Genomic DNA, 26,263 nt, shown 5'->3' with positions numbered 1-26,263 from the left:
TTCTTTCAGTTTGTTTATATGGTGTATTACATTGACAGACTTTCATATCTTGAACCACCCTTGCATCCCTGGATGAAGCCTAGTTGATCATGGTAGATAATTGTTTTGATGTGTTCTTGGAATCTGTTTATCAGTATTTTATTGAGTATTTTTTGCATTGATGTTCATGAAGGAGATTGGTCTGTAGCTCTCTTTCTTTTTTGCATCTTTGTTTGGCTTGGGAATCAGGGTAATTGTAGCCTCATAGAAGGAGTTTGGTAATGTTCCTTTTTTTTTCTATTCTGTGGAAGCATAGGATATTAACTCTTCTTTGAAGATCTGGTAGAATTCTGCACTGAAAATCACCTGGTCCTGGGCTTTTTTGGTTGGGAGACTTTTAATGACTGATTCTATTTCCTTATGGGTTATTGGACTATTTAAATAGTTCATCTGGTCTTAATTTAACTTATGTATGTGGTACCTATCCAGAAAATTATCCATTTCTTTTAGATTTTCCAGTTTTGTGGAGTAGAGGTTTTGGAAGTATGACCTGATGATTTTCTGGATTTCTTCAGTGTTAGTTGTTATATCTCCCTTTTCATTTCTGATTTTGCTAATTTGGATGTTCTCTCTCTCTCTCTCTCTCTCTCTCTCTCTCTCTCTCTCTCTCTCTGTCTTTTGGTAAGTTTGGATAAGGGCTTGTCTATCTTGATTTTCTCAAAGAACCAACTCTTTGTTTCATTAATTCTTTGTATTGTTCTCTTTGTTTCTATTTTATTGATTTCAGTTGTCAATTTGATTATTTCCTGGCATCTATTTCTCCTGGGTGACTTTGCTTCTTCTTGTTCTAGAGCTTTCAGGTGTGCTGTTAAGTCACTTATGTAAGATTTCTCTAACTTCCTTATGTGGGCATTTAGTGCTATGAATTTCCCTCCTAGCACTGCTTTCATACTATCCCATAAGTTCGGGTATGTGGCATATTCATTTTCATTGATCTCTAGGAAGTCTTTAATTTCTTTCTTGATTTCTTCCTTATCCTGTTGGTGATTCACTTGAGCATTATTCAGTTTCCATGAGATTGTAAGCTTTCTGTAGTTTTTGTGATAGAACACAGGAGGCTATTCCAATTGTTTTGTGTCTGTTGAGATTTGCTTTGTGGCCAAATATGTATTTGGTCAATTTTAGAGAAGGTTCCATGGGGTGCTGAGAAGAAGGTATATTCTTTTTTGTTTGGAGTTGAAGTCTCCCATTATTAATGTGTGGGGTTTTGTATGTGATTTAAACTTTAGTAATGTTCCCTTGTGTTTGGGATATAAATGTTCAGAATTGAAACTTCATCTTGGTGGATCTTTCCTGTGATTAGTATGTAATGCCCTTCTTGATCTCTTTTGATTGATTTAATTTGAAATCTATTTTGCAGGATATTAGGATGGCTACACCAGCTTGCTTCTTAAGACCATTTAATTGGAAAGACTTTTCCCAGCCTTTTATTCTTAGGTAGTGTCTATCTTTGAATTTGAGGTGTGTTTCTTGTATGCAGCAGAAAGTTGGGTCCTGCTTTCCTATCCATTCTTTTAGCCTGTGTCTTTTTATAGGTTAATTAAGTCCATTGATATTAAGGGATATTAATGACCAGTGATTGTTCATTCCAGTTATTTTTTGGTGGTAGTGTGTGTATGTACTTCTCTTTCTTGGGGTTTACTGCTGTGGTGTTATCTATTGCTTGTGTTTTCATGAGTGTATCTGACTTCCTCAGGTTGGAATTTTTCTTCTAGTTCTTTCTGTAGGGCTGAGTTTATGGATAAGTATTTTTTAAATCTGGCTTTGTCTTGGAATGTCTTGTTCACTTCATCTATGATGATGGAAAGTTTTGCGGGGTATATTTAGTCTAGGCTGGCACCCATAGTCTCTTAGCATCTGCATTACATCTGTCCAGGTCCTTCTGGCTTTCAAAGTCTCCATTGAGAAATCAAGTGTTATTCTGATGTGTTTGCCTTTATAAGTCACTTGGCCTTTTTCCTTTGCTGCTCTTAATATTCTTTCTTTATTCTGTACATTTAGTTATTTAATTATTATGTGGCGAGGGGACTTTTTTGGGGGGTCTAGTCTGTTTGGTATTCTATAGTCTTCTTGTGTCTTCATAGGCATTTCCTTCAAGTTGGGAAAGTTTTCTCCTATAATCTTGTTGAATATATTTTCTGTGCCTTTGAGTTGGTATTCTTCTCCTTCCTCTATCCTTATTATTCTTAGGTTTGGTCTTTTCATGATGTCCCAGATTTCTTAGACATTTTGTGTTATAATTTTTTTGGCATTAGTATTTTCTTTGACTGACAAATCCATTTCCTCTATTGTATCCTCTCCACCAAAGATCCTTTCTTCCATCTCTTGCATTCTGTTGGTTATGCTTGCATCTGTGTTTCCTGTTCATTTACTCAGATTTTCTATTTCCAACATTCCCTCTGTTTGTGTCTTCTTCATTGTTTCTATTTCCCTCTTCAGGTCTTGGACTGTTTCCTTCACCTGTTTCATTGATTTTTCATGGTTTTCTTTAAGGGATTTATTGTTTTCTCTTGCTTTAATTTTCTTTTCCTCTAGTTTTTATAGAGTTCTTCCCATTTTTTTGTTTGACTTTTTCTCATTTTCTTTATTGATTTCCTCTACTTTTTGTTTATCTTTTCCTCAATTTCATTTATTTATTTATTTATTTTTTCTTGAAAGGCCTCCAGCATCTTCATGATGCTATTCTTAAGGTTGCTTTCTTGTGCTTCTTCCAACTTGTGATGTTCAGATCTTGCTTTTGGAGGAGGGCTAGGTTCTAGTGATGCTGTATTGCTCTTTATGTTGTTGTATGTACTTCTGCCTTGACATCTACACGTCACTTGGTGGATTCATTCTTGGTCTTATCAGGACTCTTTGTCCAGTCATAGCTGACAGACTCAGCATTTCAGGGAGCCTCTCTTGGTCCAATGAGAGGTGGCAGATTCTACTTCTCAGAAAGCCACTCTAGGTCTAATCAGGGCTGGAAGATTCCCTGTCTCCTGAGTTTACTTTTGGTCCAATGATGACTCTTTGTCCCATGAGAGCTCTCTCTCTCTGGACTGGATGTGAGCTCTCTGGGCTAGATGGGAGCTGGGGGCTGGTCTCTATGTCTCAGGAAGTGGGGGGTGGTCTTGGGGGAGATGGGTGTGGAGATAGGGTGTGTAGATTGCACTGGGGGGTCTTTGAGAAGGGGAACCCTCCCTTAGGATCCCTGCCTGCTGGCTGGCAACTGGGGCCAAGTTGGGCAGGTCTTCCCCAGGAACAGCTGGGGGCCAGGGATGAGACCTAGGGACAGACCTCCCTGGGTATGAACCCAGTCTCTCACTTGTGGTCCAGATGGGAGCTCTCTAGTATACTTTCTTTATGGCAAAAGTTAGCCACTGGGCAAAAAAGTGCCCTTGCCTTGACTGCTGACACTATGCTGTCCAAATTGGACAAGCAGGACAGAAAAGAAAATGACTGCAGAACTTTGCCTTGACAGGGTGTGACAGTTCTTCAAAATTCCTGCCTCACAGAAAAGTCTGTCAGATATTCTAGGTCTATAGGCCAAAGATGGATGCCCCAACATTGCAGAGGAACCTCGGGTTACTGTCTAGGCAGCCAACTCTTTCTGTCATTTCTTATTTTTGGAAGTTGTTTGCTCTATACTTCCTATTTACTCAGGTAATATTATATCTTTCTCAGGTCTCTGATGAAGTTGAAGACTAGATAGTTAATAGTTTTCCTTGTTACCAGACTCAGAAAAGAAACTCAGTAAAGATATGTACAGTATATATGGTAGAGAGACATCAAAAGATAGTTTTGGGTTGGTAATGCAAGTTAAGATAGAAAGTGAATTAGGTACAATACTTTGAACTCACCAAGATAGAGTAGATAATGGAATATTTTCTCTGAATTTGTCAAATGCTAATTGAATAAACATTGTTAATGTAATTTTTGCCTTATATATTTATATGTAGTTATTGTACTTATTGTTTATAGTTTTTCTATGTTAGTTAAAACCCTTCACTTTTTGTTTAGACAAGAAGGGGTAAATGTTGTATGATAGAGATAGCCACTACTTAACCATAGTGGCACAAACCTTTAATCCCAGCACTTAGGAGGAGAAATCAGGAAGATCAAGAGTTCAAGGCCACCCTGAGCTACACAAGATTAAACCAATCTAAAAAAGAAACAGAGCCAGACACACGCCTTTAATTCCAGCAGTAGGGAGGTGGAGACAAGAATATAAGGTGGATGGAGAAAGGATCTGGGCCCCATTTTGTCTGAGGATTTGTGGAGGTAAGAAGTTTCTAGTGGCTGCTGCTCTGCTTGTCTGATCTTTCATCTTTCACCCTAATATCTGACTCCAAGTTTTTATTGTTAAGACTAATTAGGATTGTGCTTCACAAGTAACTAACATCAGAAGAAGTGTGGTGTGGGAGATTTCTCACTTAGTAAAGTACTTGCTGCATGAGTTTGAGTATCTGAGTTCTCACAATCAGCACCCATATAAAACTGGGCATGGAAGTGCAACCTAAAATCCAAATGCTAAGACTGAGAGAGATGGGCAGTTCTGGAGCTAGCCAATCCATCTGGATTACAGAGCACCAGGTTTAGTGGTGAAAGATCCTGTTCCAGAATCATAAGGAAGAAAATTACTGAGCTACATACCCATACTCTAGCCTACACAGGAACATGCATATTTATACACTTGCAGATACATGAGTATACACACAATAAAGATGTATTTCTATCTATAAATATATAAGTATGTTGTATATTTCTATATATTCTAAATACACATTATATAAACGTGTACACACACACACACACACACACACACACACACACACACACGCACACACACACGGAGAGAGGCAGGGAGGAAAAGAGAGATATTGGTGGGTTCAGCAGATACAAGAGCCTGCAGCTAAGCCTGACAACCTGTGTTTGATCTCTGGGATCTCAAAGAAAGAGCCAACTCCTGAAAGCTGTTCTCTGACCTACACATATCTTCTGTGGCAAATGTGTGAGCATGCATGCACACGCATAGTAAAATACAATTAAAACAAAGTGAAATGAAATGAAGTACAGTCAGGTGAAGTGGGTTAAATGCAGAGGGGTTCTTTAAGCTTCTCTTTGCTTGGATAAATGGCACCATTGGGGAAGTGAGTTTATTCTCTTTGGGTATATGTTCTCTATTTTGTCAGACAGGACTCATTATGGGGCAACTGCCATTAAAAAAAAAAAGAAAGAAAAGAAAAGAAAGAAAGGAAAGAAAAAAAACCCTGTGTTATGTCTTTAAACACATCTGCTTTTCTTTCATGTTATAGAGCATTGCAAGGCCCTCACCAGATGTTCTCATTGGACTTCTAGCCTCTATTGTGGGATACTGTTCTCTGCCCATAGCATAGCCTTTGCACCCTTGAAATCTGAGCAGCTGTGATTATTTGCACAAGATTGGGCGCATTAATGTTCCATCATGGAGCAGGAGAGGCTTATGAGGCCTGCCCCATCCTAAGGATTTAGACAGGCAATGGCTTTGGCAGGAAAGGCTCATGAGGTCCTGCCCCTATATGAGGATTGATAGATAGTTGCTAGTGGAGAGGTTTATGAGATCCCACCCTATCTGGAAATTTATAGAGAGTTAATGGTTGTGAAGGAGAAGGGAATCATGGGTCTCCACTCACCCTAAGGGTTTATAGGTAGTTAACAATTGCTGGGAGAAAGACGTTTTCTGGCATAGACACTTGTAAGTTGCCCATGCTTCTGTAAGAAACCTAATTTAACTCATTGGTTTGCTGAGCTACACATGAGTGGAATCATTCATTTTGGTTTCCTATTTGGGGTGAATAGATATTTGTTAATTTCCCCCAGGAAAAATTCACACAACAGTCTCTAAAACCACAAATAACTTTCTAAATGAAATGACTAAATAAACTTTCCTTTATACATTACACAGTTTCAAATATTTTATTATTGCAACAGAAAATGGACTATGGAAAGTCTTCAAAAAGTATGGCTCCTAGAGAAGGTATGGAGAGAGGGAGGAGAAAGAAGAAGGAAGAGAGAGAGAGAGAGAGAGAGAGAGAGAGAGAGAGAGAGAGAGAAGCAGCAAAAAAGGTAAATTCAGTGTCCTTCAAAATAAAAGAAGAGCATACATCTGAAGGTTCCTCATCAGTTAAAAGAACCCACTAAAGTAACTCAATGTTGCTATGCTGACAGAAGAGGTGACACAAAACCAGGTATTTGGTAGAACACCCTATGTGGGTTTTGCTGTTTTTAAGAACACCAACAAAATGACAGTGCTGGGTAGTGCATCAGTAGAGTGACTGCCTAATATGCAAAAGTTTGTGGGTTCAAGTCCCCAGCACTTGATAACAATAACAACAAAAGAGTTAAGTGCATCAGAAGTCTTAAAAATTAGCAAGTGAAAATCCTTATCAAACAAATAAGGAAAAGTATCCCTTCACATATACTTTACAATAAATGGAAACAATGGTTAAGAAATAAAAACAGCCTAATGCCCATAAGCTGATGAATGGATAAGGGTACATCTACAATGGAATATTATTCATCTATTAAGAAAAATTAAATTTGGAGGTAAATGGATGTAGGTGGAAACAACCATTCTGAACAAGGTAACCCAGACACAGAAAGACAAGTGTTAAATGTTTTCTCTCATTTGTGAATGTTAGCTTTGATTTGGAATACTCATAGAAGCCATAAATTTATTAAGGGGCCATGGAAGGGTTTTCAAAGAAGGGTGGATAAAAAACATTGGTGTGAAGGACTAAAGGGGATAATGGAATGGGAATGTTAAATTGGCTTGGGATGGGAGGGCAGGATAATGGAAGAAATATGAGTAGGAATAAACAACACTAAAGACCTTTTGAAAGTGTCACATGGAAACATATTACTGTAGGAGTTTCAAAAAGAATTAAAATGGAGTCATCCTATAATGGGGTGACACCACAAACTAAGAAGCAAAAATCCCCATGTCAGGGATAGATTTTCTCATTGAGGCTTGTTAGCCAGTGACATTCTATAGACCCCCAAATGTTATAGGTTACTGCCAATGCTCTTGGTTACCCTCCAGAACTTGACAGTATGACCCTATTGGTAATGGTGCCAAATAGTTGAGATCATGGAGAAACCAAGTTGGTACTCAGCCAGAAGCTCCATCCTTACTGGTTAGGTTTCATAGTGGCAGAGGTACTTTGCATGCTACTGCAGGATAAAAGTAATTGCAATTCCTATCCAACTAAGAACTTTCTGAACTACAATAATGACGGGCATGGCAAGACATGTCCACTGATGCAACAATGGGGCAAATGTTATGGGTGTCCCCAACCACTTTCTGATTAGATGTAATGCCCACGCCAGAAGTTGAAACCCATACCTGGCACTACTCTCAGTGTCTAGAACTTGTGACTAGACAGGTCATAGCACGCAGTAGAGAGCCTGCTATACTATTACTCTGCTAAACGGGCACAGAACTAAACAGACTCCTCATGACCTGCTGCTAGATCCGTAGATTAGTGCATCTCTCAACCCTCATCAGAGAAGCCTCTTTTATTAGGTGACCCAAACAGTGAAACAGTGCTACCTACAAGTAGTCAAGGTGCAGAGAATAGGAGATTGTGGAATGGTAAGTTCTAACTGGCACATCTATATCACATTTCTTCTTCCTTAGGGATCATTGAAGAAGAGGGACCTGTAAGAGCCAGAGGCAGAAGTCAATGTGCAGCTAGCTGCACAGATGAACTCAAAGCTGTAGGATAAAAGAGCGGGCAAAGAAACCATCCTCTGTCCCCTGCTCCCCGTACCCTCCTTTTCCTCAACCCCTCGGGTATCCTCACTTTACCCTCTCCAGGAACCCGCCACCGCTGGGTGGGAGCCGGGCCTGTGTGCCGCGGGGCTCATAGGGCGGACGCTGAAGACCGGCCCGGCGGCTGTAGCGAGCAGCAGCAGCGACCGCTGCAACATCTCCGGCTCCCACGCCCCCCACCCCACCCCGCCTCCGCGCTTCACGCAGAAGTTCTTGGTCGTGCTGCTGGCCGCGGGCATGCTGGCGTTTCTCGGTGCAGTCATCTGCATCATCGCCAGCATGCCCTTGGCGGCCGGCCCCGCCCACGCCCACAAAGCCTCGGCGGCCGGCGGCCGGGGCTAGCAGCGCAGCCTGAGCTCACTGCACGGCGCTGGCGGCTTGGCCGGACCCTCGGGCCCCTGCTCAGCCGCTTCCTCTACACGCCGCCTGCCCGTCCGGAGCCCAGCAGGGGGCAGCTGGCGCGCGTCGTGCCCGCCGGGAGTCGGGGCTGGCGCGGGCGGCCTGGGGCCCAGCGCCAACGCCGCTGCGGCCTCCGGCTTCGCCGCCGCCTGCGCCCCGGGGCCGCTGCCCCCTCCATCCCCGCCACCCGGCCCGTGCCGGACGCGCAGGCCATGGGCGGCGAGCGCGACGACGCGGGGCCTGGTGCGCTGCTGCCCCAGCCCGTGTACAACTGGCAGGCCACCAAATCCACGGTGCAGGAGCGCTTCGCCTTCCTCTTCCAGTGCTGTGCCCCTGGTGGGCAGGGGCTCAGCTCGCAGCGCATCCCCACGCACAGACAGGCTGGCCTGAACTCCGCAGTAGCCCAGGCTGTCTTGAAATTGTTGCGGTCCTCCAGCCTCGACCTGAGTGCTGGGATGCCAGGCCTGGGCCTCCATGCCTTGCTCCTTTGGTAGTTACAGAGGGGGACTGTCCACAGATTCCACACCAGCTTGCCACGGGGCTTGTGATGCCACCGGGATCGGCTTGGGGACCAGTGGGTAGAGCCTCTGCCTAGGATGCTCGTCCTCGGGGTTTGTGCTAGCCGTGGGCAGCGCTGTGTTTGACGCTCTATATTCAGTGGCGGGATGGCTACCACAGCTGCCTGATGTGAGGCCTTCTGCCTTCGTAGCACTGCTCAAGTTCCTATATTCCAGGTTGCGGATTTAGCTCAGTGGTAGCACGCTTGCCTAGCAAGCGCAGGGCCCTGGGTTCGATCCTCAGCTTAAAAAAAAAAAAAAAATTAAAAAAAAAATCAAGTTCCTATATTCCAATGAAGTACAGATCCGGCCTGAGACAGTGATGACCATGTTGTACACCGCCAAGAAGTACACAGTGCCGGCACTGGAGGCGCACTTTGTGGAGTTCCTGAAGAAGCACCTGCGGGCTGACAACGCCTTCATGCTGCTCACACAGGCCGGCTCTTCGATGAGCCGCAGCTGGCCTGCTTGACCAGAACACGGCCGATGCCCTCGCCGCCCAGGGCTTCACTGACATCAATCTGGACACGCTGGTGACAGTGCTGGAGCGTGACACCCTGGACATCCGCGAAGTTCGGCTGTTCAATGCTGTAGTGCGCTGGTCTGAAGCCGAGTGCCAACGGCAGCAGCTTCAGGTGACGCCTGAGAACAAGAGGAAGGCGCTAGGCAAGGCCCTGGGCCTCATCTGCTTCCCGCTGATGACCATCGGAGAATTAACTGCAGGCCCCACACAGTCCGGCATCCTGGTGGACTGCGAAGTGGTGAGCCTCTTCCTGGACTTTACTGTGAACCTCAAGCCGCGCCTGGAGTTCATCGACAAGCCATGGAGTTCATCAACAGGCCCCGGTGCTGCCTGCGGGCCAAGGAGTGCAGTATTAACCGGTTCCAGCAGGTGGAAAGCCGCTGGGGCTACAGTGGCACCAGTGACCAAATCAGGCTCTCTGTCAACAAGCGCATCTTTATGGTGGGGTCTGGGCTCTACGGTTCCATCCACGGGCCCACTGACTATCAAGTGAACATCCAGATCATCCACATGGACAGCAACACGGTTCTCGGCCAGAACGACACCGGGTTCAGCTGTGACGGCTCTGCTAGTACCTTCCGCGTTATGTTCAAGGAGCCAGTCGGGGTCCTGCCCAATGTCAACCACACCGCCTGGGCCACACTCAAGGGCCCGGACTCTTACTATGGCACCAAAGGCCTGCGCAAGGTGACCCACGAGTCGCCCACCACGGGGGCTAAGACCTGCTTCACCTTCTGTTACGCGGCGGGCGAGCGTGCAGAGCCGCTTCTGCTGCAGAGCACGGTGGAGCAGCTGCGCCAGATGGTGCTAAAGCAGGAGGCACGCATCGGCAGGCAGACCCGGGACACCAACCGCAAGCTCACCGGCAAGCTGGGCCGCTGTGAGAGCGGCCTGCCGCGCGGCCTCCAGGACACCGGACCGCGCCGCGACACTATGGCCGACGGTGCTTAGGACTCACCCGCGCTGCTCCTGGAGTTGGAGGACGCGGTGCTGGCTGCGGGAATGCATCCAGCGCATCGAGCAGGAACTCCCAGCCTGTGGAAACTTCTCCTCGGCACCAGCCCCAGCTGTGCCCACCGCCCTGCACTCCAAGATGGACAAGCTAGAAGGCCAGCTGCTCGCGAAGGTGCTGGCCGTGCTGCCCTCAGTCACCGGCAGCCACCAGCGACAGGAAGTGGAGAGGGAGCTGAATGCCCTGCAGGGTCTCATGGCAGAGCTGGAGCCCGGGTCCTTGGCCTACAGTCCCCCAGATGCCTTCAAGGTCAGCATCCCCATCCGCAACAACTACATGTATGCCCGCGTTCGCAAGGCGCTGCCTGAGCTCTACGCCTTCACTGCCGGCATGTGGCTGCGTTCCAGGTCGGGTGGCTCCATCCAGGGCACCCCCTTCTCCTACTCAGTGCCCGGGCAGGCCAATGAGATCGTGCTGCTGGAGGCTGGCCCTGAGCCAATGGAACTGATGATCAACGACAAGGTGGCCCAGCTGCCTCTGAGCCTGAAGGACAACAATTGGCACCATATCTGCACTGCCTGGACGACCAGGGATGGGCTGTGGTCTGCCTACCAGAATGGGGAGCTGCGGGGCTCTGGTGAGAGTCTGGCATCCTGGCACCCCATCAAACCACACGGCATCCTTATCCTGGGCCAAGAACAGTTAGCAGACGGGCAGCGGAGAGCTAAGGAGGCGCACGGAGTGGTGCTGGCCTAGGGCATCAACTGCCATATCAACATCAACGACTGTCATGGGCAGTGTCAGCATGGCGGCACCAGCAAAGACCTAATGAATGGGCTTTGGAGACCCGCACTGCGAACTGGAGCAGAGGGAAGCAGAACTCCAGAAAGTACAGAAGGCTGAAAAAGAGAGGCTGCACCAGGAGGCAATGGAGTGAGAGAAGTTCGGAGCGGTTAGAGCAGATCAAGAAGACCCAACTGGGTGCCAAAGCATTCAAAGACATCGACATTGAAGACCTTGAGGAACTGGATCCAGATTTCATCATGGCCACAAACAGGTTGAACAACTGGAGGAAGAGAAGAAGGAACTTCAGGAACGCCTGAAGAATCAAGAAAAGAAGGAACTTCAGGAACGCCTGAAGAATCAAGAGAAGAAGGAACTTCAGGAAAACGCCTGAAGAATCAAGAAAAGATTGACTACTTTGAAAGAGCCAAGCGTTTGGAAGAAATTCCTTTGATAAGGAGTGCTTATGAGGAACAAAGGGTTAAAGACATGGCCCTGTGGGAACAAGAAGAAGAAGAAAGAATTACTACAATGCAGCTAGAACGAGAAAAGGCTCTGGAACATAAGAATCGAATATTACGAGTGTTGGAAGACAGAGATCTATTTGTGATGCGGCTGAAAGCTGCCCGGCAGTCTGTCTGTGAGGAAAAACTGAAACAGTTTGGAGAACGGTTAGCAGAAGAAAGGCATAATCGCCTGGAAGAACGGAAAGGGCCACAAAAAGAAGAACGTAAAATAACTTAGTACAGAGAAAAGGAAGAGGAACAGATGCTAAAAGAGCGAGGAGAGAGAGAGCATGCTGAGATAGCAAAACGGGAGGAAGAACTTAGAGAGTATCAGGAGAGAGTCAAGAAACTGGAAGAAGTGGGAAGGAAAAAATGGCAGAGGAAGCTGGAAACTGAAGAAAGAGAGCGGCACAGAGGAGACTGGGAGATGATCCACTTTCTAGGAAAGATTCTCAGTGGGGAGACAGAGATTCAGAAGGCACGTGGAGAAAAGGACCAGAAGCTGACTCTGAATGGAGGAGAGGGCCACCAGAGAAGGGATGGAGATGAGGAGAAACTCAGGATGATGAGAGGCCTCACAGGAGACGTGAGGATCGGCTGAGGCGCCTGGGGGGTGATGAAGAGAGGGGATCTTCTCTTAGACCAGATGATGATCGAGTCCCCAGGCGTGGCCTGGATGAGGACAGATAGACGAGGGTTGGATGATGACCGAGTGCTGATGAGGATAGGATTTCCAGGCGAGGTGCAGATGATGACCAGGGGGCAACTTTTCCTGCGTCTGTGAGAGCGGCTTCACAAGCACCTGCTGCCGTGAGAACATTGATGACTGCATGGCAGCCTTGCCGCAATGGGGGCATGTGCATTGATGAAATGGACTCCTTCCGCTGCTTCCGCCCCAGCGGCTGGGAAGGCAAACTGTGACATCAATCCCAAAACGACTGCCTCCCCGACCTCTGCCACAGCGGCAGCCGCTGCTATGACCCAGTCAATGACTTCTCCTGCGCCTGACCTCCAGGCTGGAAGGGCAGCACCTGACCATTGCCAAGAACAGCAGCTGTTTGCCCAGCCCCTGTATGAATGGAGGCACCTGTGAGGACAGCGGAGATGCCTTCTCCTGCATGTGCCGGGATGGCTGGGAGGGCGGCACCTGCACACACAACACCAATGACTGCAACCCTCAGCCCTGCTGCAATGGCGGCATCTGTGTTGATGGTGTCAACTGGTTCCGCTGCGAGTGTGCACCTGGCTTTTCAGGTCCAACTGCTGTATCAACATTGATGAGTGCCAGTCTTCACTCTGTGCTTATGGTGCCATGTGTGTAGATGAGATCAACAACAGGTACTGGTGTAACTGCCCACCAGGACGTTCTGGCCCTAGGTGCCAGGAAGTGGTCATATTCAGGAGGCCCTGCTGGTCCCAGGTGTGTCCTTCCCACATGGGAGTTCCTGGACAGAACACCGCAGCAGCTGCCACTGCCTGGATGGCCACCGGGACTGTAGCCAGGTGTGGTGTGGATGGAAGCCATGTCTGCTGTCTAGCCAGCCCAATGCCCTGAATGTCCAGTGCCCACCAGGGCAGCAATGGCAGGAGAAAGCCCTAGGTCAGTGTTTGCAGCCACCCTGTGAGAACTGGGGGGAGTGTGCAGCTGAGGAACCTCTCCCACCCAGCACCCCCTGCCTACCATGGACCACCCACTTGGACGACAATTGTGCATGGTTCACATTGCACTTTAACTGTGACCAAGTATCTCAGGGCACCACCGTGGGCACTATCAGCTCTGGAATCTGATGAGCCCTGCCTGCCCGAGGGTGGGAACGCCTCCTGCTGCTGCTCTGTGACTGTGCATCCTCTGGCCAGTGCCATGGAGGTGGCTGTGTCTTTCAGCCCTGTGAGGGACCTGCCTGACAGCAGCGTGATCCAGAGCACAGCCCATGCCATCACTCAGCGAGGGAACAGCTCACTGCTGTTGGCTGTCACCGAGGTCAAAATGGAAACAGTTGTTATGGGTGGCTCTTCCACGGGTCTGTTGGTACCTGTTCTATGCAGTGTGTTCAGTGTGCTGTGGCTTGCCTGTGTGGTTATCTGCATGTGGTGAACATGAAGGTGCAGGAAAGAGCGGGAGAGGAGCCGGCTACCACGGGATGAGAGCACCAACAACCAGTGGGCCCCCACTCAATCCCATCCGCAACCCCATTGAGCGGCCAGGCAGCAGTGGTCTGGGCACCGGGGTCCACAAGGACGTACTCTGTCAGTGCAAGAACTTCACACTGCCACCTCACAGGGCAGAGCAAGGCACTGCCCGGGCCAGCTGGCCACGGGGCTGTTGGGGAAGTCGAGGAGGATGAGGAGCTGGGCCGTGGAGATGGGGACTCGCCAGAGGCAGAGAAGTTCCTTTCATACAAATGCACCAAAGACCCCAGCTGCTCCCTTGGAAAGCCAGCCTGCTGGGCTCTGGGGCCCAAAGTGGACAACTGTGTGATTAGAAGCACCAAGGATGTGCTCTGTGCTGGCAGGGAGTAGGCCGGCACCCAGAACCCTTGCTGGCACTAAGATGCCTACCGGACCATAGGAGGCCAAGGCCGTGTGCATAGTTTATTTTAACCTTGTATAAATTATTCAATGGCTGTCAGGCAGAAAACAACGGAGTATTCTCAGATCACTACTATTTTTGTAAAGTTTCCGTGTCCGCATGCGCTGTGGCAGGAGAGCAGGGCATGTTTGTGTTCTCACCAAATCGGATAATGTTTATTACCACAGGCTGTCGCTGTTTACAGAATCTTCTTTTTTTATTCCTCATTTGGGTTTCTTTCTGGCTTGAGGCCCAAAAGCCCACAAGACCTGTGGGCTGGGCTGTGGCTCTCAGTGAGATCTGTGGCTTTCAGTGTGGCCCATGGCTCCCAGTGGGACCTGAGGCTGACAGTGGGACTGTGGCTGTTGTCTTAGCTGTAGCTCTCAGTGGAAACCAACAATACCTGGCCCTTCGAGCCGCAGTAGAAGAGGATCTGTGGACACTAGAACAGTCCGTCTCCAAATTAGAACAGTCGCTCACCTCGCTCTCGGAGGTCGTGTTACAGAACAGGCAAGGATTAGACTTACTGTTTCTCAAAGAAGGGGGCCTATGTACTGCACTAGGTGAAGAATGTTGCTTTTGTGCAGATCATTCCGGAGTAATTAGGGACTCCATGGCTAAGCTAAGAGAGGGGCTTAACAAGAGACAGAGAGACCGAGAAGGCCAGCAGGGATGGCCACCCTGATCTCCACATTGCTGGGACCCTAATCATTCTCCTCCTACTCCTGACCTTTGGACCCTGTATTCTGAATAGGCTACTTCAGTTTATCCATGATAGACTATCACCCAAGCTTTGGTGCTAACCCAACAGTACCAAGCCCTACATACTGTTGATAGCTTGCCCTAAATTTAAAGATTTAAATTGGTCCAAAAGAAAAGAGGGAATGAAAGAGTTAAGCATGAGAAAGAAGAATGAATATCAGTCCCAGCTGTAACATTCTGTAGCTCCAGCAGAACAGCCAGTGGCTAGTCTGGGAGGAAAAAGAGCCCCCCCCCCCCTGGAAAATCCCCACAGCTGTACTCCCCACTGTGCTGATCTTCAAACTAGCCAATCCTGTATGCTATGCTAATCTTGTGGATTTTGCCTTTAAAAGATGCTTTCAACTGCTGTTCAGGGCTTCTCTCAGTGCAGGGACTGGTCTGGGGCACCCACCGGAGAGGATAGTACCCTGGTCTATCAAAACATCTGTAGTGAACTTCTGCCCTCTGGGGTTCTCTCACTGTGCTGTAAGCCTGTGTTTAAGGCCTCCTCCCTCCTTTAATAAATGGCATTTGGCGTTCTACTGAGACGAATGACCGGCTGTTCTTGTCTGTTTTTAATCCTCAGCCCCTTGCTCAGACATGGTGAATAGGTAGTAACACAGATGTTACTGCTACCAGTGGAGGCTCCACCAAGATCTGAGAAAAAAGGGATGTGCTGGAGGACACCCAAAAGACTGGCCAGCATTTGAGAGAGAGAGAGAGAGAAGGTAAGGGTGGATGAATTCCTATGGGTGCAGCTAGTTCACAGTCACTCCTGGAGGAACAGTTAATTGGACTGCTAAAGCAGCAGGGCACTGCTGTTAAGAGCAAGACACCTAAAGATTTCATTCAGATCCTTCAAAATGTTAGTCCCTGGTTTCTGGTCTCTGGGGGATTTAATATACCAGATCAAAGGGAAAGAAAGAAAATAAAAAAGGAAATCTTCCCAATAGAGAAGAGGGAAGGAGAGGAAATAGCCTGTTAAAAAAGAAAGAAAATTTTAATCAAGGAAAAAGGATTTTCCCGGTAAAAAGGGGGAAAATATTGAAAGTAGGCCTAAAGATTTTAAGTCCCTGTAAAAGAAAAATAAAGGAAAAAAAGCCTCTTCCCAGTAGTAACAGAGGAAGAAAATGCTCTTTCCAATATAAAAATTTCAGGATAGCTAAAACTCTGAGCTCTTTCTGCCTGCCAGCACAGAGCAGCAGCATCTGAATTACAAAGAACCAACAGGTGGGCCTCCCTGCTGCTGGCTGAACAAGTAAGCAAGCCAGAGGTTAGAAGTTTCGTTGTCTGTTTGTTTAACTTTGGTTTAAATGTTTTGTTTTGTTTTTTTTCCTCAGAGAGGGAATAATTCAATATTAAAAATTCCTTCATGGGAAATGTTTACTGTTTTTCCCTTATGGTGTGAATAACTCATTATTAGTAGTCCCTTCATGGGAGAAAGAGGAAGTTTAAACAGGCCCAACTTCAGGTGAAAAATGGGGGGTGGGGGTTTGGTCAGGACATGGAATGCTAAGTCAATGCTGTTTGAATTTCCAGGGATATTTATCATTCATTGTATAAAGGATGTTCTGTTCTTTTGATTTTAATAAATGTGTGGACGAATGTTTGATTCTCATGGTAGATAAACTAAAGGAACAGGATTTATAACTTTGAACTATATATTAGGTATGCTCTTGTCTGTTGATCATTACTGAAAAATTGGTTCTGCTTTTTAAGTTGCTTTCTAGAAATTCTTGGTTTAAATTCAATAGAAATATAACACCTGAAATGGATTGGGTTGTTAGCTTGTTAAATAATGTTTTTGCTAGAGAAAAACCCATAAAAATGATCTCTTACTGATAAAGGTTACAAAATTATTTTTCCAGTCAATAAAATACAGATAAATTGTTTGATCTACATTGTTAATAATTGGCGATTTACATTAATGTGTTACTTGGGATCTATAAAAAAAGATCCTCTTTTTAAGATTTTTATAAAAACACTCTAGAAGAGTATTACCTAAAGTTACCTCTTCAAATACTATAGAGATTGTATTTGATGCTTTCATAATTGACTGCCCCTTACTAGAGAAAAATTGGAGGCTGCGAATGCATTAATTAAGGAACAGTTAGATGCTGGATGTATCATTCCTTCCACTTGACCCTGGAATACACCTATATTTGTTATTAAAAGGAAGTCAGGAAAATGGAGGCTATTACAAGATCTTAGAGCTGTAAATAAAACCACGCTTCTCATGGGAGCAACACAGTCTGGCTTGCCTGCCTCTGAGGCAATTCCTACACATTGGCATTTAATTGTCGTTGCCTTTAAGGATTGTTTCTTCGCCATTCCTTTGCATCCCGAGGACAGTCTTCACTTTGCTTTTAGTGTTCCATCAGAAAATCTCAAAGAACCTTATCAGAGATGTCAGTGGGTGGTCTTGCCCCAAGGAATGACCAATAGCCATACTATATGTCAAATTTATGTGTCTTTGGCCATAGTTCCAGTTCAAAACGCCTTTCCAGATGTTTATATAATTAACTATGTGGATGATATTTTATTGGCTGCTAAAGATAAAATACTTGGTTTTGATGCCTTTTCTAAATTACAAGAGGTTCTTAGCCTGGCTAATTTACAAATAGCCCCAGAAAAGGTACAGATATCCTTTCCCTATCATTATTTATGTCATGAATTGTTATGCACAGGCATAAGTCCACAAAAGATTAGTCTGCATGCAGATCAGCTACACACACTTAATGATTTCCAAACCTTTCTGGATATTCAATGGCTTTGGCCCACTTTGAAGATTCCAACAGGTCAGCTTCGCCCCTTGTATGATGTCTTAAAGGGCGACCCTGACCCTTCATCTCCCCGTGAATTAACAGCTGAAGGGCGTACAGCCCTACAACATGTGCAAGAGGCCCTGGAACAGGCTTACATGCAATATGTAGATCTTTCTTCTCCCTTATTGTATTTGATATTTTGTTTTACTCATTCACCTGCTGGAGTGTTTTAGCAAACAGGTCCTATTCTATGAGTACATTCCCCAGCTTCTCCAGTGAAAATCATTACTCCTTATCCTCAGGCTGTTGCTCAGATTATATTTAAGGGAATCTCAAGATCAGTGTTCAAACTTTTGGTAAGGAGCCAGATATTGTGGTGACCGCATGCACCCAGTCTCAAATAGTATGGTTACAGGCTAATGATAATGATTGGGCCATATTGACATGCTCCATGCAGGGTCAGTTTGATACTCACTACCCCTCCAATGATGTGTGTCAATTTTTTAAATTGCATCCTGTTATATTTCCCAAGATAGTACAGATGACTCCTATTCCTCAGGCCTGTGTGGTATTTACTGATGGCACTTCACATGGTTTTGCTGTGGTAGTTTCTGGTAATATAGTGAAGAGAATGAAAGTCCAGGGCATTTCTGCCCAGATGGCAGAGGTACACTGTTGCTTGCTTTACAGATGTTTTCTGATGAGCTTCTACACATTTATACTGATAGACAATTGTTAGGGACCAAGATGTCAGGAACCAAACATGAACCATGGAAAGTACTAGCTAGACCAGAGAACAAGTTATAAGCCCCTTCCCAGAGCAGTAACCAGAGGCCCCCAAAGATAAGAGAACATCTCACAGTCAGGTGCCATGACAACCGAACGTAAAGAGCATTCCATGGTCAGGTAGCCTAGCAACAGAATAAACTGCCCCTGACTAGTGACCTTAGCCGACATCTTGCAGTTACACTATCTTCCTCACATGTCTTGTACCCCTTCCATGTTCTACATGCCCCTTTTCCCTTTCCCTCCTTCCTGCCCCTTCCCCTCTTATGCTATATAAGCCACGTGGAGAAAAATAAGGATTGGCGGCTTGATCAGAATTTTGTCTTGCTGTTGTCTCTTGTGTCCCCTGTCTCTCATTCACTCCCACAGGTGGGTCGCCCCCGTTGAAACCCCGCTGGCCAGGGCAGGCAATATGTGGCACATGCTGTTATGCCTTTGGAGACAACAGCCTACATACCACCCATTTCTCCCATTCATGAATATTTGTTGCAAGTGCAAGACCTCATATGGTCCTGCTCACATAGCCTTTATGTGGGCCATATTAGAGCTCATACTCAATTTCCCAGACCTCTAAGCGAAGGTAATCAGAGGGATGATGCCATTACTCATATGGCTGTCACATTAATTTGTTCCACCTTTGAAAGGTCTACTCAGTTGCATCAACATCATCTTAATGCTGGATCTCTTCGGGAACAAGCCATTCAGATAGTTAAATCATGTCCTCTTTGTGCTGAATTTTTACCTGTTCCTCATTTGGGAGTTAATCCCTGAGGACTTTTTACCTAATCATGTGTGACAGATGGACGTCACTCATGTACCTTCCTTTGGAAAATTACAATATGTCCATGTGTCTATTGATACATATTCCTCTCTAATTTTTGCCTCTGCCCATTCAGGTTAAGGATGTAAAGAATCATTGTCTTCATGCTTTTGTTTATATGAGAGTGCCAAAATGCATAAAGACTGATAATGGTCCTGCCTACAGCAGTACGGGATTTTCAAAATTCTGCCAAGATTTTTCTATTGTTAATAAGATTGGTTGGTATTCCTTATAACCCTCAAGGACAGGCTATAGTAGAACGCTGCCATTGTACCTTAAAAACATATTTTGCTAAAGTAAAAAGGGAGGAGCAAGGGGTTCATCTTACCTCTCCACATTCTATTCTTTCACTTGTTTTATGTATTTAAAATTTTTTATCAGTGGATTCTGATGGAGTATCCACTGCAGATAAGCACTGGAGGGCTCCTGTTGCAAATCATCCTCTGGTGCAATGGAAGGATCTTTCTACTAGCACTTGGAGGGGACCCAATCCAGTATTGATGTGGGCCCATGGGACTGTTTGTGTCTTTCCACAGGACAATGAGGTTCCTCTTTGATTTCCTGAGTGCTGTGTGTGCCCTGTGGCTGCTGCTGAATCCCAACATGGCAGAGACCTATTGGGCCTTCGTGAAAAACTCTCCCCTTCTGATGCCAGTGAGGAGTGAGAGCCCAATTTGGCCAGCCTTGGCAAGCATTAATGTAAGCCTAGGAACTGTAGCCATGTGGTCAGATTCTTCAGAAGGTAATGTATGGTAACTACTTTTTCAAGTATGTTTGAGAAGGTGTCACTCAGACACCTTGGAGATTAAGGATAACCCTGAAGGTCACTGACCTCCATTTGTTAACAGTGCCATGTCAGCTAAGCCTTTTTCATTTTTTGCAACCCTCTTTAAGCTGGAGTAGTACCTACTTTTCAGGAGTGGCTCTGTGCAACATCTTTTGGCCTCCTGAAATTCATTTAGCCCCCTTTGAAGATAACCTTAAAATTTGTGAGCCTGAATGTAGCTGTTATGAGACCATTAGTTCTGCTCCTTGTGTGCTGTCTGTTTTTTCTTTGTGGTTCTTAGTTGTTCTTTTGCAGAGCTGCTAGCTTAAGTCGTGCTGGGATCAAGAAATATAGGCCTTGGGCGTTTCATGTTCCTGCAACTGTATCCATGCCAGTGGACTGTGGCAGTTAGACACAGATGATGCTCACAGAAGAGAATTTGACATTGCTGCTGCTGTTGTTGCTGTTATAATGGTGGTGGCCACTGCTGCTACTGTTTCTGGGATTGCTGTTTCATAATTGGTTACTACAGCTAGCACAGTGGAGACCCTGACAACAAAAGTAGCTACCACAATTAATTACTCTTTCATTCTATTGGGCATGATAAATTTAATTCAACAGTTATATACATTTTGATTGGCTTTGAAAGTTATAAAATTTATAAACTCAAGTTCCATTTGTTTTTGGGATACCATCTTAGGACGACTTCAATTTGCAGTAAGGCTCATTAAGGAAGGGAATGGCTCAGTTGCCTTTAGCCTACTGGCTATGGGTTGGTTAGGATTTTTGTTGGTCTTTTCTGTATTACACAGATTGCAAGCCCAGCACCACTTTGAGATCTTTGACAACAGTTAACTCTACAGCTCATGTGGTTGAGCCTGTATGACAATTAGTATTCAGAGACAGGTAATGCCTGGGAGGCACTCACCAACCTAAGGCAGAGCGCTTGTGTGGCCTGGGTAGGTGTTTCCATGATGGGTAAGGTAACCTTTTGATATCCCACACAACCTAAGTCAGAAGCTCATTTTTTAGTAAAAGGGGGGGGGGAACCTGTTGGCCCCTGCCCCCCAGTTTGGGTAGCTGCTGCCTTGCTTGCTGACCTTGACCAGATGTCCTCCCTATGCTGATTCCCTGCTGGTTTCCTTCTTCCTGAATACTCACTGGAGGTTCTTTGATTCTGTATTCTGCATTTGGTGTAAATAGCTTAGATGCAAGAATGTAGAACATGGGTAAGAACTTCTGCCCTTCAGGGTTCTCCCATTGTGCTGTAAGCCTGTATTTAAGGTTCCTCCCTCCTTCAATAAATGGCATTTGGCATTCTGCTGGGGAAAATGACTCACTGCCTCTTGTCTCTGTTTTTCGATCCACAGCCCCTGGCTCAGACATGGTGAATGGGTGGTCGTAGCACAGGCATTACTGCTACAATTTTATGAGCTGTTTCTGAAATTGTAGAAATATTAATTTGTGCTCACTATTGTAACAAATCTCTCACCTGTAAACTTATGGCTATATATTATCTCTTCCTGTCCTTCCAGCCCTACACATTTAATCCACTCTATACTCTGTTTTACTTGAGATAAGGTTCCAATGCCTACAAATTGAGTGGATGATAGGGAGTCACAACATGTCCACATGGTTGGGCTTGCCTGGTGGACCACCTAGTTATTTCCGGTGCAAAATAGCCATTTCCAGGTTAAAACATCTTGCGTGACTAGGACTCCGTGGCTTTGCATGGTTGCACAAAGCGCACATGGCCATGTAATCTACACGCATATGTGGAGTAGCCACACCAGTTCCTGTACGCATGCGTGGCCCACCCTTTATAAGCCGGCGCCATCTTGCATGACCTTCTTGTCCCCTTAACCACGTGTGTGTTTCACACAGGCCTGTCACGTTTCCCTCTATCCTCTCTCAATAAAAACTCTTCTGTGGTCTTGTCGTGTCCAGGACGTTTTCTCATAGGGTAAGAGCACCAAAATAACTAACATTCTGGTGCCGTGAGGGAACAGGTGTTTCCAGGGTGCCTGGAAACCCGGGGACCAGGGACTCTGCTACGTACGCAACAGACCACTGTCCATTTGCCAGGCCGTACAAATCCACATACAACACCACTCCCCTGATTGGTGAGTTTTCCCCTTTTTGGCTAGCGTAAATGGTTTCCTGAATCCGTGAGGACGACCGTTGCGTGTCTGGCGCCTCACTGGTTATTCTTGAAACCAGGGAACCCCCAGCCACGGTCTTCACTGGCTACGGTTGGCCCCTATCACAGGCCTAACTTTCCAGCCACCTCCCACGTCTGCAGCTTGAGATATTTCTCTCAATAGGACCACCACTGCCGGGTGCGTCCTGGGGCTGTGTGAAGCCAGCACATTTTTTGCGCTCGATGGGGCGGTTGGACATTAAGGATTCCCAGGGAATCCTTGCTTCACACAGCGGGCCCCTGCTTCTCAGCTGACCTGACGAGCCTGCTTCTCAGCTTGTGCCTGAGATCCGTCCTTGATCTCCAGGGACACCCGGGTTCTTGGCTCCAGATCACATTTGTTTTTTTATTTTTTATTTATTTTTTGTTATTTTTCTGCCTCTCTGCTGCAGACATGGGAAATAAGGCTTCCAACCCGATCAGTCCTTCCTCTCCCTTAGGCTGTCTTCTTGAGGCTTTAAAACCTCTTACCTTCATGCCTTACTTAAAGATTCCTAAGCTTATCCGTCTCTGTACTAAGAAATTGCCCAGGTATGCTTTGGAAAATAATAAAAAATGGCCGCCGAGTGGCTCCTTAGATCCCGATATTTTACGGGAGTTATCTAATTTCTGCCAGCGAACAGGCAAATGGAAAGAGTTGCCCTATGTCATTGGTTTCCTCTTTCTCAGTGCTAAGCCTTCTCTTCTGGACTCCTCCTCTCCTGCTCATGTGCTCCTAGCTATGCCTAAACCGGAAGATTCTCTGACTCTGGAATCTCTGACTCTAGATCCTGCTTACAAACCTCCACCTATCCGACCTCCAGCTCCCACCCCTACTCCTAGGGTGACTGTTCTTTCAGCTCCTCTTCCGGATTCTTCTTCCTCGGCAGCGGCCATTTCCAGAGGCCCTGCTCTGGCTCCAACTTTCACTCCACTTACTACATGAGCTTGAACTGCTAAAGTGCCTGATTCCAGCCATCCAAACCCATCTACTGTTCTCCCTTTGCGAGAGGTGGCTGGTGTGGACAGACTGATTAAGGTTCATGTTCCATTTTCTCTCGCAGAACTCTCTCAGATAGAGGCTAAGCTGGGTTCTTATACTTCTAATTCTGCTTCCTTTATTAAACAGTTTCAATATATAACTCAATCCTATAGTCTGACCTTTCATGACATATACATGATACTTTCTAATAATTTACTTCCTGAGGAGCGCAGGCAAGTTTGGGAACAGGCTAGAACTCATGCAGATGAAGTTCACCAGACTAACCCCTCACATCCTCCAGGAGCTGAGGCAGTTCCTGACCAGGAACCACACTGGGATTATAATACTCATCATGGAACTCTAGCCAGAGATAGGTTTTTGTTTGTTTGTTTGTTTTTTTAAAGGTTTGTTTATTTACTTATTATGTATACAGTGTCCTGTTTACATGTATGCCTGCAGGCCAGAAGAGGGAGCCAGATCTCATTACAGATGGTTGTGAGGCGCCATGTGGTTGCTGGGAATTGAACTCAAGGCCTCTGGAAGAACAGCCAGTGCTCTTAACGTCTGAGCCATCTCTCCAGCCCCAGAGATAGGTTTATCACCTGTCTCCTGATAGGCCTCCGTAAGGCTGCCCTAAAACCAGTAAACTATGCGAAACTAAAAATGGTATTTCAGAATAAGGACGAAAATCTGTCTCACTTCTTAGAGCAGCTCACCAAGGCTCTACTTCAGTTCACTAGCTTAGACCCGGAGAGCCCTGAGGGCAGGCAGCTCCTAATGACCCATTCTGTCTCACAGAGCTTCCCCGACATTAGGGATAAACTTAAACGTTTAGAGAATAGCCCTCTGACCCCACAGACAGATATGCTGGTGATAACATTTAAGGTGTACCATGGGAGAGATGAAAAAGTGCAAAAAAACCATTACCAGATGCTGCTCCCCAAAAGCCATCTGGTCCCTGCTTCAAATGTGGGAAAGAAGGCCATTGGGCCCGGGCTTGCACCACCACCCCACAAAGGGCACTGACAAGGCCTTGTCCAAATGTTACCAAAAGGGTCACTGGTCAGCTGACTGTCCTAATGTCCCAAGCGACATAGGAACGCCAGAGGAAGACCACCCTCCAGCTGACTTTCTAGGCTTGGCCTACCGTGATGACTGATGCTGCCCAGTTTCTGCCCCAGCCACTCCCATCTCACACAGGGAACCTAGGGTAGTGATAAAAGTAAATGGGTGCCCCATCTCATTCCTTTTGGACACTGGAGCTACCTACTCTGTCCTGAGAGAGTTTTGGGGGCCTACCTCTCTTTCTTGTCTCCCTATTGTCGGAGCCTTATCTACCTCACCAGACACCATCACTCAACTGCATTTTCAGAGGCATCCCTCTCTCACACACATTGTTAGTGGTGCCAAGCTGCCCTGTACCTTTAATGGGAAGGGATCTTCTAGCTAAGGTAGGAGCGTCCATTTCTTTTGCTCCACACATTTGCCTCGTCCCAGACGTGCCAGCAGCTCCTCTCCTTCTTCTCCTAGCCACCCACCCTACTGACTCTAACAATTCTTTTCCCTTGCCAGCCACTCAAGTAGACCCAAAAGTCTGGGATACCCAGAACCCTTCTATTGCTAGACACCATCAGCCTGTTATTATCCAGCTACAAAACCCTACCAGGTATATCACCCAAGCTCAGTACCCTCTCTCGCTCCAGAGTCTAAGGGGTCTTAAGCCTATCATTTCTGACCTTCTCAGGAAAAAACTGCTCCGCCCAACCTCTTCACCCTTTAACACCCCCATACTTGCAGTTAAAAAGTCTAATGGAACTTACCGCCTGGTTCAAGACCTCCGGCTCATTAACTCTGCAGTGGTCTCCCTCCACCCTGTAGTGCCTAACCCTTATACTCTCCTGTCCACTGGCCCTTCAGGAACTTCTCACTTCTCCGTTCTGGATCTTAAAGACACCTTTCTTTTCTATCCCTCTCAGTGCTCAGTCTCAGAATAACTTTGCTTTCACCTGGACTGACCCTGACACTCACCTGTCCACGCAGCTCACCTGGACTGCTCTGCCACAGGGATTCAGAGACAGTCCACACCTATTTGGTCAGGCTCTGGCCTCTGACCTGCTTTCTCTGTCTCTCCCTGGCTCTAAACTAATACAGTATGTAGATGATATTTTACTCTGTAGCCCATCCTTACAGGTTAGCCAAACTAACACCTCTGCTCTCCTAAATTTCTTATCCAGTCGAGGTTACAGGGTATCTCCTTCTAAAGTTCAGCTGTCAACTCCCCAGGTCACCTATTTGGGTCTAACCATTACTCCAACCCACAAGGCTATTACTGTTAGCAGCGGCAGAGCTCCTTATTTGGGAATCAAGGAAGCTAAGCTTTGGGTCACCCATTACTGTCTTATCTCGCCATAATCTGTCCCATCTCTTGACTTATAAAGGCTTACAAACTTTACCTCCTTCCCAGGTTCTTTCTCTCCAGGTGGCATTAATAGAAGATGCCACACTTACTTTCCATACTTGTCCACCTCTTAATATTTCAAACCTCCCCCCTCAACCTAATGCTGACTATTCTCCTTCTCATTCCTGCACTGAAACCTTGGAGGAACTATTACCTCATCCTTCACACATACAGGAGGGCGCATTGCCCCAGGCCACTTATACCTGGTACACAGATGGCAACTCCTTTTAACATGAAGCGACCTGTAAAGTGGGTTATGCCATAGTGTCAGATACTGAGATAATAGAGGCACAGGCATTACCCGCACACACCACTAACCAACAGGCTGAGCTGATAGCTCTCACCTGTGCCTTCCAATTGGCACAGGGACAATCTCTAAATGTTTACACAGACTCCAAGTATGCTTTTCATATCCTCCTGTCCCATGCTGCTATTTGGAGGGAGCGTGGCCTTCTCACAGCAAAAGGGGAATCCATATCTAACTCAGGCCAAATAATGGCCATGCTGGAGGCTTCCCACCTCCCTAAGGCTATAGGAATTGTCCACTGCTGCTCTCATCGGACCGATAGCTCTATCATCTCTAGGGGAAACAACCGAGCTGACCAGGCAGCCAGGACAGCGGCCCTCCAGGGTCAAGTCTCACTTC

General features: G+C 46.4%; 2 pseudogenes; both read left to right on the top strand.

The window, feature by feature from the left end:
* Window positions 1-7,110: 7,110 nt before the first annotated feature.
* LOC118569140 lies at window positions 7,111-12,597 on the top strand (annotated as a pseudogene).
* On the top strand, window positions 11,535-14,086 carry LOC118569139 (annotated as a pseudogene).
* The last annotated feature ends 12,177 nt before the right edge of the window (window positions 14,087-26,263 follow it).

Source organism: Onychomys torridus, chromosome 17 (assembly GCF_903995425.1).
Source record: "Onychomys torridus chromosome 17, mOncTor1.1, whole genome shotgun sequence".
NCBI classification, from domain to species: Eukaryota; Metazoa; Chordata; class Mammalia; order Rodentia; family Cricetidae; genus Onychomys; species Onychomys torridus.
The sequence above is the reverse complement of the archived record's forward strand: the minus strand, read 5'-3'. Positions and strand labels throughout refer to the sequence as shown.